The sequence below is a fragment of the Pongo abelii genome, chromosome 10 (genome assembly GCF_028885655.2).
Source record: "Pongo abelii isolate AG06213 chromosome 10, NHGRI_mPonAbe1-v2.0_pri, whole genome shotgun sequence".
NCBI classification, from domain to species: domain Eukaryota; kingdom Metazoa; phylum Chordata; class Mammalia; order Primates; family Hominidae; genus Pongo; species Pongo abelii.
In genome coordinates this window covers 121,333,945-121,346,753 of record NC_071995.2, presented here as the reverse complement: position 1 = coordinate 121,346,753, position 12,809 = coordinate 121,333,945, and the positions used below count along the sequence as shown (strand labels likewise).

The window sequence follows — 12,809 nt, the reverse complement described above, 5'->3', positions numbered from 1 at the left end:
TAATCTAAGACTTTGAATACAAAAAAGTGATTCATAGGTAAAATCAGTGTATATAACCTTTTTTGTTTTTGAGACAGAGTTTCACTCTTGTTGCCCAGGCTGGAGTGCAATGGCACGATCTCGGCTCACCGAAACCTCCGCCTCCCGAGTTTAAGTGATTCTCCTGCCACAGCCTCCCAAGTAGCTGGGATTACAGGCATGCGCCACCACGCCCAGCTAACTTCGTATTTTTAGTAGAGATGGGGTTTCTCCACGTTGGGTCAGGCTGGCCTTGAACTCCTGACTTCAGGTGATCTGCCCGCCTCGGCCTCCCAAAGTGCTGGGATTACAGGCGTAAGCCACCTCACCTGGCCAGTGTATATAACTTTTAAGTTTAAAAGTAAATTGTTGGCCAGGCGTGGTGGCTCATGCTTATAATCCTAGCACTTTGGGAGGCCAAGGAGGAAGGATCACCTGAGGTCAGGAGTTCGAGACCAGCCTGGCCAACATGGCAAAACTCCATCTCTACAAAAATACAAAAATTAGCCAGGTGTGGTCGTACATGCCTGTAATCCCAGCTACTCGGGAGGCTGAGGCAGGAGAATCGCTTGAACCTGGGAAGGGGAGGTTGCAGTGAGCTGAGATCGTGCCATTGCACTCCAGCCTGGGCAACAAGAGCAAAACTCCGTCTCAAAAAAAAAAAAAGGTAAATTGTAAAAATTAGTGGTAGCAAAACAAAACTAATGATAGGAATTGCAAGTTTGGGTGCTTTCAGTGGATTTCAGACTTAAATGTAGAAACAGCAGAATTTTTGAAAAGTAATTATTTTGAAAAATGAATGGCATGCAGCTAGCCTTTGTATAAAAATAATTTTCTAGATTTGAACCCTAATAGTTAAAAATTAAAAATTAGACATAAACATACTGCTTTTAATTGTCAGATATATATATATAAGATAGAGCTGAAACTGTGGTTTAGGTCTTTCTGTGGAATGCCATTACATCTTTATATTAGTCAAGTCCGTGAAAATAAATGTTTAGATCGTCTTGAATTGTTAGTCTCAGGCAGTGTTATCCTGCTCTCAGGCCAACAGGGGGAGCAAAATAGAAACATTCCAGATACAGTTTTCATTTTTGAGAACGTGAGTAATCAGAATTTACTGTTCTGTAAAGAATAAAGGAAAGGAAAATTATAAAGAGAGAAATTTCTTTTTAAAGCCCTCACAGAATGTGCTAGAAATAGAATAAAATTTAAAATACTTTTGGCTTCTTTTCCTCAGAGCTGAAGTTCAAAATAAAAGCAATCCTTTACAGTTGTTTACATAGTGTTTTTAAACTGATCTCGCTCAGCATTTCTGTCAGGCAAATTATTATCACCACTTGGAAGTAAGGAAGTATTGCATTAGTAGAGTCACTTGTGAATACCAGAGGTCTCTTAATAGTTATCTCTTTGCTATTTACCAGACATCACGTTGAGGTATTTTTGTGCATTACCCCATTTTCACCGTCACCACATTGGGTAGGCATTGTTAACCTCATTGTTGAGAGGAAATACACACGCTAAATACACACATAACTAAAACACACAGCTGATACACAACCTAGTAAATCTAAATCCAGATCTCTCGGACCCCCGTATCTGTGCTCTTAATTGCTGTACTGCCTCCTTGTCAAAAGCTCTACAAAAGCACTGATTTTTTTTTTTTTTTTTTTTTAAATACAGAGTCTTGCTCTGTCGCCCAGGCTGGAGTGCAGTGGCACAATCTCTGCTCACTGCAGCCTCCGCCTCCCGGGTTCAAGTGATTTCCGTGCCTCAGCCTCCTGAGTAGCTGGGACTACAGGTATGCACCACCATACCTGGCTAATTTTTGTATTTTTAGTAGAGACGGGGTTTCTTCATGTTGGTCAGGCTGGTCTCGAACTCCCGACCTCAGGTGATCTGCCCGCCTCTTGCCTCCTGCAGTGCTGGGATTATAAGCGTGAGCCACCGGGCGCCCAGCCAAAAGCACTGATTCTCAAAAAATGGGCTCCTATTTCATTTGTTCAATTTTTTTGGGGGGTTGGGGGGTGGGGGCAGGGTCTCACTGTCACCCAGGCTGGAGTACAGTGGCATGATCATAGCTCACTACAGCCTCCACCTCCCAAATTCAAGTGATTCTCCTGCCTCAGCCTCCAGAGTAGCTGGGATTACAGGTGTGAGCCACCACACTCAGCCTGTTCAGCTACTTATTGAGGACATACTTCTGCTAGATGTTCTTCAATGTGCTTTTTGGCATTAAAAAGGCGGATCACGAGGTCAGGAGATCGAGACCATCCTGGCCAACACAGTGAAACCCTGTCTCTACTAAAAAAAAAAATTTTTTAAATAGCCGGGTGTGGTGGCGGGCACCTGTAGTCCCAGCTACTCAGGAGGCTGAGGCAGGAGAATGGCGTGAACCCGGGAGGCAGAGCTTGCAGTGAGCCGAGATCGTGCCACTGCACTCCAGCCTGGGTGACAGAGCAAGACTCCATCTCAAAAAAAATAAAGAAAAGAAAAAATACTGTGGCCCAGCACGGTGGCTCATGCCTGTAATCCCAGCAGTTTGGGAAACCAAGGCAGGCATATTGCTTGAGGCCAGGGGTTTGGGACTAGCCTGGCCAACATGGTGAAACCCCATCTCTACTAAAAATACAAAAATTAGCCAGGTATGGTGGTGCATACCTGTAGTCCCAGCTACTCAGGAGGCTGAGGCACGGAAATCACTTGAACTCGGGAGGCGGAGGCTGCAGTGAGCAGAGATCAGGCCACTGCACTCCAGCCTGGGCGGCAGTGAGACTGTCTCGGGGGGAAAAAAAGTGCTAGAATCTGCCTTTAAGGAGCTTATCCAGTACTGGGAGAAAATAGAGGGTTCCCTCTCAATTACAATACGATTCAGCTGGCAGCCATGGGAAGAAGGCAAGGTACTTGGGCCATTTTGTGGTGGAGAGAGAATCACCTATGGAGGACTGACTTCAAATTCTCAGGACCACTGGATTTACTACTCATTTGGAGGGTATTTGAAGACTTCTGGAAATAAGTAACCATCGAACTAATCCTTAAAGCGTAGGTAGGAGGATTCATAGACAAAAATGCACATTGACATATATAGAAAGGCCGGATGTGGTGGCTCACGCCTGTAATCCCAGCACTTTGGAAGGCCGAGGCGGGTGGATCACGAGGTCAGGAGATCGAGACCAGCCTGGCTAACTTGGTGAAACCCCGTCTCTACTACAAATACAAAAAAAATTGGCTGGGCATGGTGGCACACGCCTGTAGTCCCAGCTACTTAGGAGGCTGAGGCAGGAGAATCGCTTGAACCCCAGAGGCGGAGCTTGCAGTGAGCCGAGATTGTGCCACTGCACTCCAGCCTGGTGACAGAGCGAGACTCCGTCTCAAAAAAAAAAAAAAAAACGGAAATGTATAGAAAACAGTGAAGCAGAAGGAGGAACGCTCAAGAAATGTAGAATGGTAAAAAAGTTTTAAATTAAGAGCGGCGTATTCATTGATGCTAAGAACTCTGGATTGCTTTGCTCTGTGGTCTGAATTTTATTAGGGAAAAGAGTCCACTAAAGATCTTTCAGTGGAGAGCGCCCTCCTCCTAGTGGTGTTTTAAGAAGATAATTCCTAAAGCAGAAGTCTGAATGAACTGAAGAGAGGAGACCATTTATAAAGGGAGGGAGTGCATAAAGCAGGAAGTAATTGCCTTGAGCGGGTGCCCCATTTTATTTATTTATTTATTTATTATTTTTATTTATTTTATTTTATTTTTGAGACAGAGTCTCGCTCTGTCACCCAGACTGGGGTGCAGTGGCGCGATCTCGGCTCACTGCAAGCTCCGCGTCCCTGGTTCATGACATATTGCTGCCTCAGCCTCCCGAGTAGCTGAGACTACAGGCGCCCGCCACCACGCCCGGCTAATTTTTTGTATTTTTAGTAGAGACGGGGTTTCACCGTGTTAGCCAGGATGGTCTCGATCTCCTGACCCCGTGATCCACCCGCCTCGGCCTCCCAAAGTGCTGGGATTACAGGCGTGAGCCACTGCGCCCGGCCTGCAGGTGCCCCATTTTAAAAATATATTGTTGGTCGGGTGCGGTGGCTCACACCTGTAATACCAGCACTTTGGGAGGCTGAGGCGGGCGGATCACCTGAGGTCGGGAGTTCAAGACCAGCCTGACCAACATGGAGGAACCCCATCTCTACTAAAAAAAAAAACAAAACAAACAAAAAAAAATTAGCCAGGCGTGGTGGCACATGCCTGTAATCCCAGCTACTCGGGAGGCTGAGGGAGGAGAATCATTTGAACTCGGGATGCAGAGGTTGCGGTGAGCCGAGATCCCGCCATTGCACTCCAGCCTGGGCAACAAGGGCAAAACTCCGTCTCAAAAAATTAATTAATTAATTAAAACAATAAAATAAAAAAGTATTGTTTGCTGTTTTGGAGTATTGCAAGACTGTTGGGTGGAGGAACAAGTTACTGTTTCAACTTGCCCATGCCATGACAGGTTCCAGGTGTGGGTAGATGAGGTAAGAACCAGACGCCTGTCCTTCAAGATTGACTTGGGGCAGGGGTGGGGATCTCTCCTTAATCTTTGTCTTGGGTTAAAGGGAATGTAAACTGCAGTGCAGGTTGCTAAAACAAAGCCAGCTCTTTGTTGTTGTCTCCTAGAAGCAGGTAAGTGGAAAGAAAGAACTGCCCTTATTAAAATACAAAAGGACCTCCTTCTTTTTTCAAAAGGTCACATTTCCTTACATGGTGAAAATGCTGTCTACTTTCTACTAACAGGAAATGTCCTCCTGGTTGATTTTATTCTTCAAGTTCTCGGCTGGAATCATTTTGCTCTTCTGTCTTGAATTGGGGTTTTTTACTTTTTTTCTCTCCAGGTAAATTTTTTTTTTTTTTTTTTTTGAGATGGAGTCTTGCTCTGTTGCCCAGGCTGGAGTGCAGTGGCGCGATCTCGGCTCACTGCAAGCTCCGCCTCCCGGGTTCACGCCTTTCCCTGCCTCAGCTTCCCGAATAGCTGGGACTACAGGCGCCCGCCACCACGCCCGGCTAATTTTTTGTATTTTTAGTAGAGACGAGGTTTCATTGGCCGGGCGCGGTGGCTCACGCCTGTAGTCCCAGGCGTGAATTTGGGAGGCCTAGGCGGGCGGATCACTAGGTCGGGAGATCGAGACCATCCTGGCTAACACAGTGAAACCCCGTCTCTACTGAAAAAAAATACAAAAAATTAACTGGGCATGGTGGCGGGCGCCTGTAGTCCCAGCTACTCTGGAGGCTGAGGCAGGAGAATGGCATGAACCTGGGAGGGGGAGCTTGCAATGAGCCGAGATCACGCCACTGCACTCCAGCCTGGGCGACAGAGCGAGACTCTGTCTCAAAAAAAAAAAAGGGAGATGGGGTTTCACCGTGTTAGCCAGGATGGTCTCGATCTCCCGACCTCGTGATCCGCCTGCCTTGGCCCCCCAAATTGCTGGGATTACAAAGTAAGCCACTGCGCCCGGCCCTCTCTAGGTAAGTCTTTAGAATTTTATAGATTATTATTAGCAGGCAAAACCAGCAAGGGTGTTGTAACAACTTTTAGTACCCAAGTTGCTTGTGTCAGAGGCATTTAAACCAGAGCGACTCCATCTCGTAATAGAAGCTGGGTAAAATGAGGCTGAGACCTACTGCGCTGCATTCCCAGATGGTGAAGGCATTCTAAGTCACAGGATGAGACAGGAGGTCAGCAGAGGATACGTGTCATAAAGACCTTGCTGATAAAACAGGTTGCAGTAAAGTAGCCGGCTAAAACCCACCAAAACCACGATGGCCACGAGAGTGACCTCTGGTTGTCCTCAATGCTAGACTCCCATCAGTACCATGACAGTTTACAAATGCCACGGCGACATTAGGAAGTTACCCTATATGGTCTAAAACGGGGAGCCGAGAATAATTCACCCCTTGTCTGGCATATCATCAAGAAATAACCATAAAAATGGGCAACCGGCAGCCCTGGGGCTGCTCTGCCTATGGAATAGCCATTCTTTCCTAATAAACTGGCTTTCACTTTATGGACTTGCCCTGAATTCTTTCTTTTTTTTTTTTTTCTTTTGAGACAGAGTCTCACCCTGTCACCCAGGCTGGAGTGCAGTGGCGCAATCTCAGCTCACTGCAACCTCCATCTCCCTGATTCAAGCAATTCTGCCTCAGCCTCCCAAGTAGCTGGGATTACAGGTGCCCGCCACCATGCCTGGCTAATTTTTTTATTTTTAGTAGTCATGAGGTTTCAACATGTTGGCCAGGCTGGTCTAGAACTCCTGACCTCAAGTGATCTGCCCGCCTCTCCCTCCCAAAGTGCTGGGATTACAGGCATGAGCCTCCGTGCCCGGCGTCATAATCTAGGACTGTATCCTATGCACACATTTCCACGGTACTAAAAGCTTTACCTTTAAAAATGTTAAGTGCGCCGGGTGCGGTGGCTCACGTCTGTAATCTCAGCACTTTGGGAGGCCCAGGCGGGCAGATCACGAGGTCAGGAGATCGAGACCATCCTGGCTAACACGGTGAAACCCCGTCTCTACTAAAAATACCAAAAATTAGCCGGGTGTGGTGGCAGGCGCCTGTAGTCCCAGCTACTTGGGAGGCTGAGGCAGGAGAATGGCATGAACCCGGGAGGCGGAGGTTGCAGTGAGCTGAAATCGCGCCACTGCACTCCAGCCTGGGCAACAGAGCTAGACTGCATCTCAAAAAAAAAAAAAAAAAAAAAATGTTAAGTGCAGGCCAGGCACAGTGGCTCACAGGAGCAGGAGGATTGCTTGAGCTCAGGAGTTCAGGACAGCCTGGGCAACATGGTGAAGCCCCGCTCTACAAAAGTAAAAATAACTTTTATTTTAATAATATTTTCTTCCCAAAGTGCTGGGATTACAGCCATGAGCTACTGTGCCCTACCTGTGTACCTGTCTTTACGAGACCAAAAACTAAATAAAATATATTTCACCCTCGCTTTTTTTTTTTCCTGAGACAGAGTCTCACTCTGTCACCCAAGCTGGAGTGCTGTGATGCGATCTTGGCTCACTGCAACCTCCGCCCCCCATGTTCAAGCTATCCTCGTGTCTCAGCCTCCTGAGTAGCCGGGATTACAGGCGCCCACCACCATGCCCAGCTAATTTTTGTATTTTTAGTAGAGACAGGGTTTCGCCATGTTGGCCAGGCTGGTCTTGAACTCCTGACCTCAGGCGATCCACCCACTTCGTCCTCCCAAAGTGCTGGGATTACAGGTGTAAGCCACTGCACTGCGCCCGGCCTTATTTCCCCCTTTAAATTTTTTTTTTTTTAAATTTGAGAAAGAATAATCCCAGCTACTCAGGAGGCTGAGGCAGGAGAATCGCTTGAACCTGAGAGGCGCAGGTTGCAGTGAGCCAAGATCACGCCACTGCACTCCAGTCTGGGCAACACAGCAAGACTCCATCTCAAAAAAAAAAAAAAACAAAAGAAAGAAAAGAAAGTGTGTGTGTGTGTGTGTGTGTGTGTGTGTGTGTGTGTGTGTGTGTGTGTGTGTGTGTGTGTGTGTGTGTGTGTGTGTGCACGCGCGTGCATGTTTTCTCGAGATAGGGTTTCACTCTGTTGTCCAGGCTAGGGTACTCGACCTCCTGGGCTCAAGCAATCCTCCTACCTCAGCCTCTTAAATAGCGGGGACTACAGGCATGTGTCACCACACCTGGCTTATGTTAATATTTGTCATAGTGATGGGGTCTCCCTACGTTACCCAGGCTGGTCTTTAACTCCTGGGCTCAGGAAATCCACCCGCCTTAGCCTCCCACAGTGCCAGAATTATAACCACGAGCCACCACGCCCCGCAAAAAATTTATTTATTTATTTATGAGTTGGAGTCTCGCTCTGTCACCCAGGCTGGAGTGCAGTGGCACAATCTTGGCTCACTGCAACCTCTGCCTCCCAGGTTCAAGTGATTCTCCTGCCTCAGCCTCCCTAGTAGCTAGGACTACAAGTACATGCCACCATGCCTGGATAATTTTTTTGTATTTTTAGTAGAGATGGGGTTTCACCATGTTGGCCAGGCTGGTCTTGAACTCCTGCCCTCGTGATCCGCCACCTCAGCCTCCCAAAGTGCTGGGATTACAGGCATGAGCTACCGTGCCCGGCCTAAGAAATGTATTTTTTAAACAAAGTTTCCTATCAACAATATGGCTGCATTTGGAATTTTGTAATAGGAGGAATTACTGAAAAGGCAAGGCAAGGGGTGTGGCCCTTACTGAACGCTGACATTCCGGGCAGCTGAGATTGCTCCTTTGTAGGGTGACCTCATGTCAGAGTGATTTCTTAATGTTTTCCATCATGGAAGCAAATTCATTAGTCATAAATGAGAATGACAAATGAAACTGGATTGGAACAGGTTGTGGGATTGGACCCAGGGCAAATTTCTCACAGACTTGAAACAACTTTCCTTCTGTTCCTACCACAGTCCTGATCTTGGATTCTTCAAACCAATTACAACTCCGTTCATTGTACTGGCCCATTCTACTAAGTTTTTATTTAGAACATTTGGAGGAATACTGAACACCTACGATGAAGGGGGTGGGTCGCCCCTCCAAACCTGTGGGTGTTTCTCGTTAGGTGGAACGAGAGACTTGGAAAAGAAAAAGACACAGAGACAAAGTATAGAGAAAGAAATAAGGGGACCCAGGGGACCAGCGTTCAGCATATGGAGGATCCCCCTGGCTTCTGAGTTCCCTTAGTATTTATTGATTATTTGTCGGTGTTTCTCAGAGAGGGGGATGTGTCATGGTCACAAGACAATAGTGGGGAGAGGGTCAGCAGACAAACACGTGAACAAAGGTCTTTGCATCATAGACAAGGTAAAGAATCAAGTGCTGTGCTTTAGATATGCATACACATAAACATCTCAATGCTTTGCTAAGCAGTATTGCTGCCCGCATGTCTCACCTCCAGCCTTAAGGTGGTTTTTCCCTATCTCAGTAGATGGAACGTACAATCGGGTTTTATACCGAGACATTCCATTGCCCAGGGACGGGCAGGAGACAGATGCCTTCCTCTTGTCTCAACTGCAAGACGCATGCCTTCCTCTTATACTAATCCTCCTCAGCACAGACCCTTTATGGGTGTCGGGCTGGGGGACGGTCAGGTCTTTCCCTTCCCACGAGGCCATATTTCAGACTATCACATGGGGAGAAACCTTGGACAATACCTGGCTTTCCTAGGCAGAGGTCCCTGCGGCCTTCCGCAGTTTTTGTGTCCCTGGGTACTTGAGATTAGGGAGTGGTGATGACTCTTACGGAGCATGCTGCCTTCAAGCATTTGTTTAACAAAGCACATCTTGCACAACCCTTGATCCATTTAACCCTGAGTTTGACACAGCACATGTTTCAGAGAGCACGGGGTTGGGGGTAAGGTCACAGATTAACAGCATCTCGAGGCAGAAGAATTTTTCTTAGTACAGAACAAAATGGAGTCACTTATGTCTACTTGTTTCTACACAGACATACTAACAATCTGATCTCTCTTGCTTTTCCCCACATACTATATGAGGGTAGTTGAAATCTAATAGGGTTCATGACTTTAGAGAGTCAAGGATTAGGACAGGCATAGCAGGCATGTGGTGGAAACAGAATGTTTGCCTACAGTCGTAATTGAAGGAAATGTCAAATTTCCCTGAATTCTATCCAGAAGGTCCATGGACCCCAGTGAAGGACCTTGCAGCAGGGCTGGATGTGGTGGCTCACGCCTGTAATCCCAATGCTTTGGGAGGCCAAGGCAAAAGGATAGGTTGAGGCCAGTAGTTTGAGACCAGTCTTGGCAACATAGCAAGTTTCGAGACCTGTCTCTACAAAAAATAAACAAAATTAGCTTGGTGTGGTGGCACACACCCGTGGTCCCAGCTGCTCGGAAGGCTGAGATAGGAGGACGGTCGAGGCTGCAGTGGACTGTGATCGTGACATTGAACTTCACCCTGGGTCAGAGACAGACCCTGTCTCCCAAGAAAAAAAAGTTTTGTTGAGTAAGTTACTAGATTCAAAGGTTAAAATAGCCTACTTGTATATTACCTTTTAGAGATTGGCTGAGGTCTAAGTAGATTGGTGCTCAGGGTAAGAGTTTGAACTCAGTGATCACCAAGGTTCCTTCCAACTCTTTTTTTTTTTTTTTTTTTAGAGAAAGGGTCTTGATCTGTTGCCCAGGCTTCAGTGCAGTGATGTGATCATAGCTCACTATAGCCGCGAACTCCTGGGCTCTCACTATCCTCCTGCCCGGCCTCCCAAGGAGCTGGAGGCACTAAATGGGGACTAAAGGCACATGCTGCCATGCATGGATAATTTTTTCATTTTTATTTTATTTATTTGTTTATTTTATTATTTTTATTTTTTGAGACAGAGTCTTGCTCTGTTGCCCAGGCTGGAGTGCAGTGGCACGATCTTGGCTCACTGCAAGCTCTGCCTCCCGGGTTCACGCCATTCTCCTGCCTCAGCCTCCTGAGTAGCTGGGACTACAGGTGCCCGCCACCACGCCCGGCTAATTTTTTGTAGTTTTAGTAGAGACAGGGTTTCACCGTGTTAGCCAGGATGGTCTGGATCTACTGACCTTGTGATCCTCCCATCTCGGCCTCCCAAAGTGCTGGGATTACAGGTGTGAGCCGCTGCGCCCAGCGTCATTTTTATTTTTGTAGACATGGGGTCTCAGTTTGTTGCCCAGGCTGCTCTTGAACTCCTGGGCTCAAGCAATCCTTCTGCCTCAGCCTCCCAAAGTGCTGGCATTACAGGCCAGAGCCACTGCACCCAGCCATCCTTCCAACTCCTTGGTCTGTGTTTTGCCCTCACTTGAGCTTCCTTCATCATAACTTGCATTTCATTTTTGATGAACTGAAGCAATTTTCTTTCTTTTTTTTCTTTTTTGGAGACGGAGTCTCGCTCTGTCACCCAGGCTGGAGTACAGTGGCGCGATCTCGGCTCACTGCAAGCTCCGCCTCCCAGGTTCACACCATTCTCCTGCCTCAGCCTCCCAAGAAGCTGGGACTACAGGCGCCCGCCAACACGCCTGGCTAATTTTTTTGTATTTTTTTTTTAAGTAGAGATGGGGTTTCACCGTGTTTGCCAGGATGGTCTCGATCTCCCGATTTCGTGATCTGCCCGCCTCGGCCTCCCAAAGTTCTGGGATTACAGGCGTGAGCCACCGCGCCTGGCCTTTCTTTCTTTTTCTTTTTTTTTCTTTTTGAGTCTCGCTCTGTCACCCAGGCTGGAGTGCAGTCTCCGCTCACTGCGAGCTCCGCCTCCTGGGTTCACGCCATTCTCCTGCCTCAGCCTCCCAGGAGTAGCTGGGACTACTACTTTTTTTTAAGTAGAGATGGGGTTTCACCGTGTTAGCCAGGATGGTCTCGATCTCCTGAGCTGGTGATCCGCCTGCCTTGGCCTCCCAAAGTGCTGGGATTACAGGCGTGAGCCACTGCACCCAGCCTCTTTTTTTTTTTTTTTTTGTTTTTTTGACACCGTCTTGCTCTGTCACCCAGGCTGGAGTGCAGAGGCGCGATCACAACTCACTGCAGCCTCAACTTCCAGAGGCTTAAGCGATCCTCCTGCCTCAGCCTCCCAAAGTGCTAGGTTTACAGCCTGAGCCCCCACACTCTGCCTTTATGGAGACTTCTTCATACAGGCATGATCCATTATTAACTTAATCTCCAGCCCTTTCGCCTTACCCAGAGGATGGAGGGTGAGGCTGAAAGTTTCAGGATGCTAATCATGGTTTGGTCATTCTGGTGACCAGCCCCCATCCTGAAGCTATCCAAGAGCCCACCAAGTTTGTCTTCACTAGAACAATAGGTCTTCCTGTCACCCAGAGAATTCCAAGGGATTAGGTGCTCTGTATCAGGAGACAGGGTCAAAGACCAAATGGTAGAACAAAAGATGCTCCTAACAATTTTTGCTTTAGAAACTGCAAAGGTTTTAGGAGCTCTGGCCAGAAGCCAGGGGCAACAAAGACCAAAATGTATATTTCTATTTTTTTTTTTTTTTTGACAGAGTCTCGCTCTGTCACCTAGGCTGGAGGGCAGTGGTGCGACCTTGGCTCATTGCAGCCTCCGCCTTTCGGGTTCAAGTGATTCTCCTTCTCAGCTTCCCGAGTAGCTGGAATTACAGGCATGTGCCACCATGCCCGGCTAACTTTTGTATTTTTAGCAGAGACGGGGTTTCACCCTGTTGGCCAGGCTGGTCTCGAACTCCTGGCCGAAAGTGATCTGCCCACTTTGGCCTCCTAAAGTGCTGGGATTACAGGCGTGAGCCACCACGCCCGGCCTATTTCTTATTATGTCACAATATCACATCCTATCAGCAGGAGGGAGAAAAGAAAGATAAATGTTTGCCCTCTCCCTTTAAGAAAACTGCCTGGTCTGGGCACAGTAGCTCACCCCTATAATCGTAACTACTCGAAGGCTGAGGCCAGAGGATCGCTTGAGCCCAGGAGTTCAAGTCTGCAGTGAGCTGTAATCATGCCACTATACTCTAGCCTGGGCAACAGAGCAAGCCTCTATCTCTTACACACACACACACACACACTTCCAAGAGGTTGCATGGGCTACTTCAGCTTGGCCAGAACTTATTTTCATGGCCATCCCTAATAACACAGGAAGTTAGGAAATGTCTTCATTCTGGATGTCCATGTGGCAGGAAGAATCAGACACAGGAAGAGGGTGGAATGGCTTTGAGGGGGGCGGGACTTCTGGTAGTCTCTGCTTCAGTCTTTGAAAATGGAAGCACAGTAGTGAATGTTATAGTTGACTGTGCAATACTCACTTTACCCTGATCATGGTATA

General features: G+C 47.5%; 1 long non-coding RNA gene across 1 annotated transcript in view; it reads right to left on the bottom strand.

The window, feature by feature from the left end:
* The window catches only part of LOC129049362 (uncharacterized), an 82,217-nt gene that overhangs the window by 10,378 nt on the left and 59,030 nt on the right, over positions 1-12,809 (bottom strand). The window lies entirely within an intron of this gene.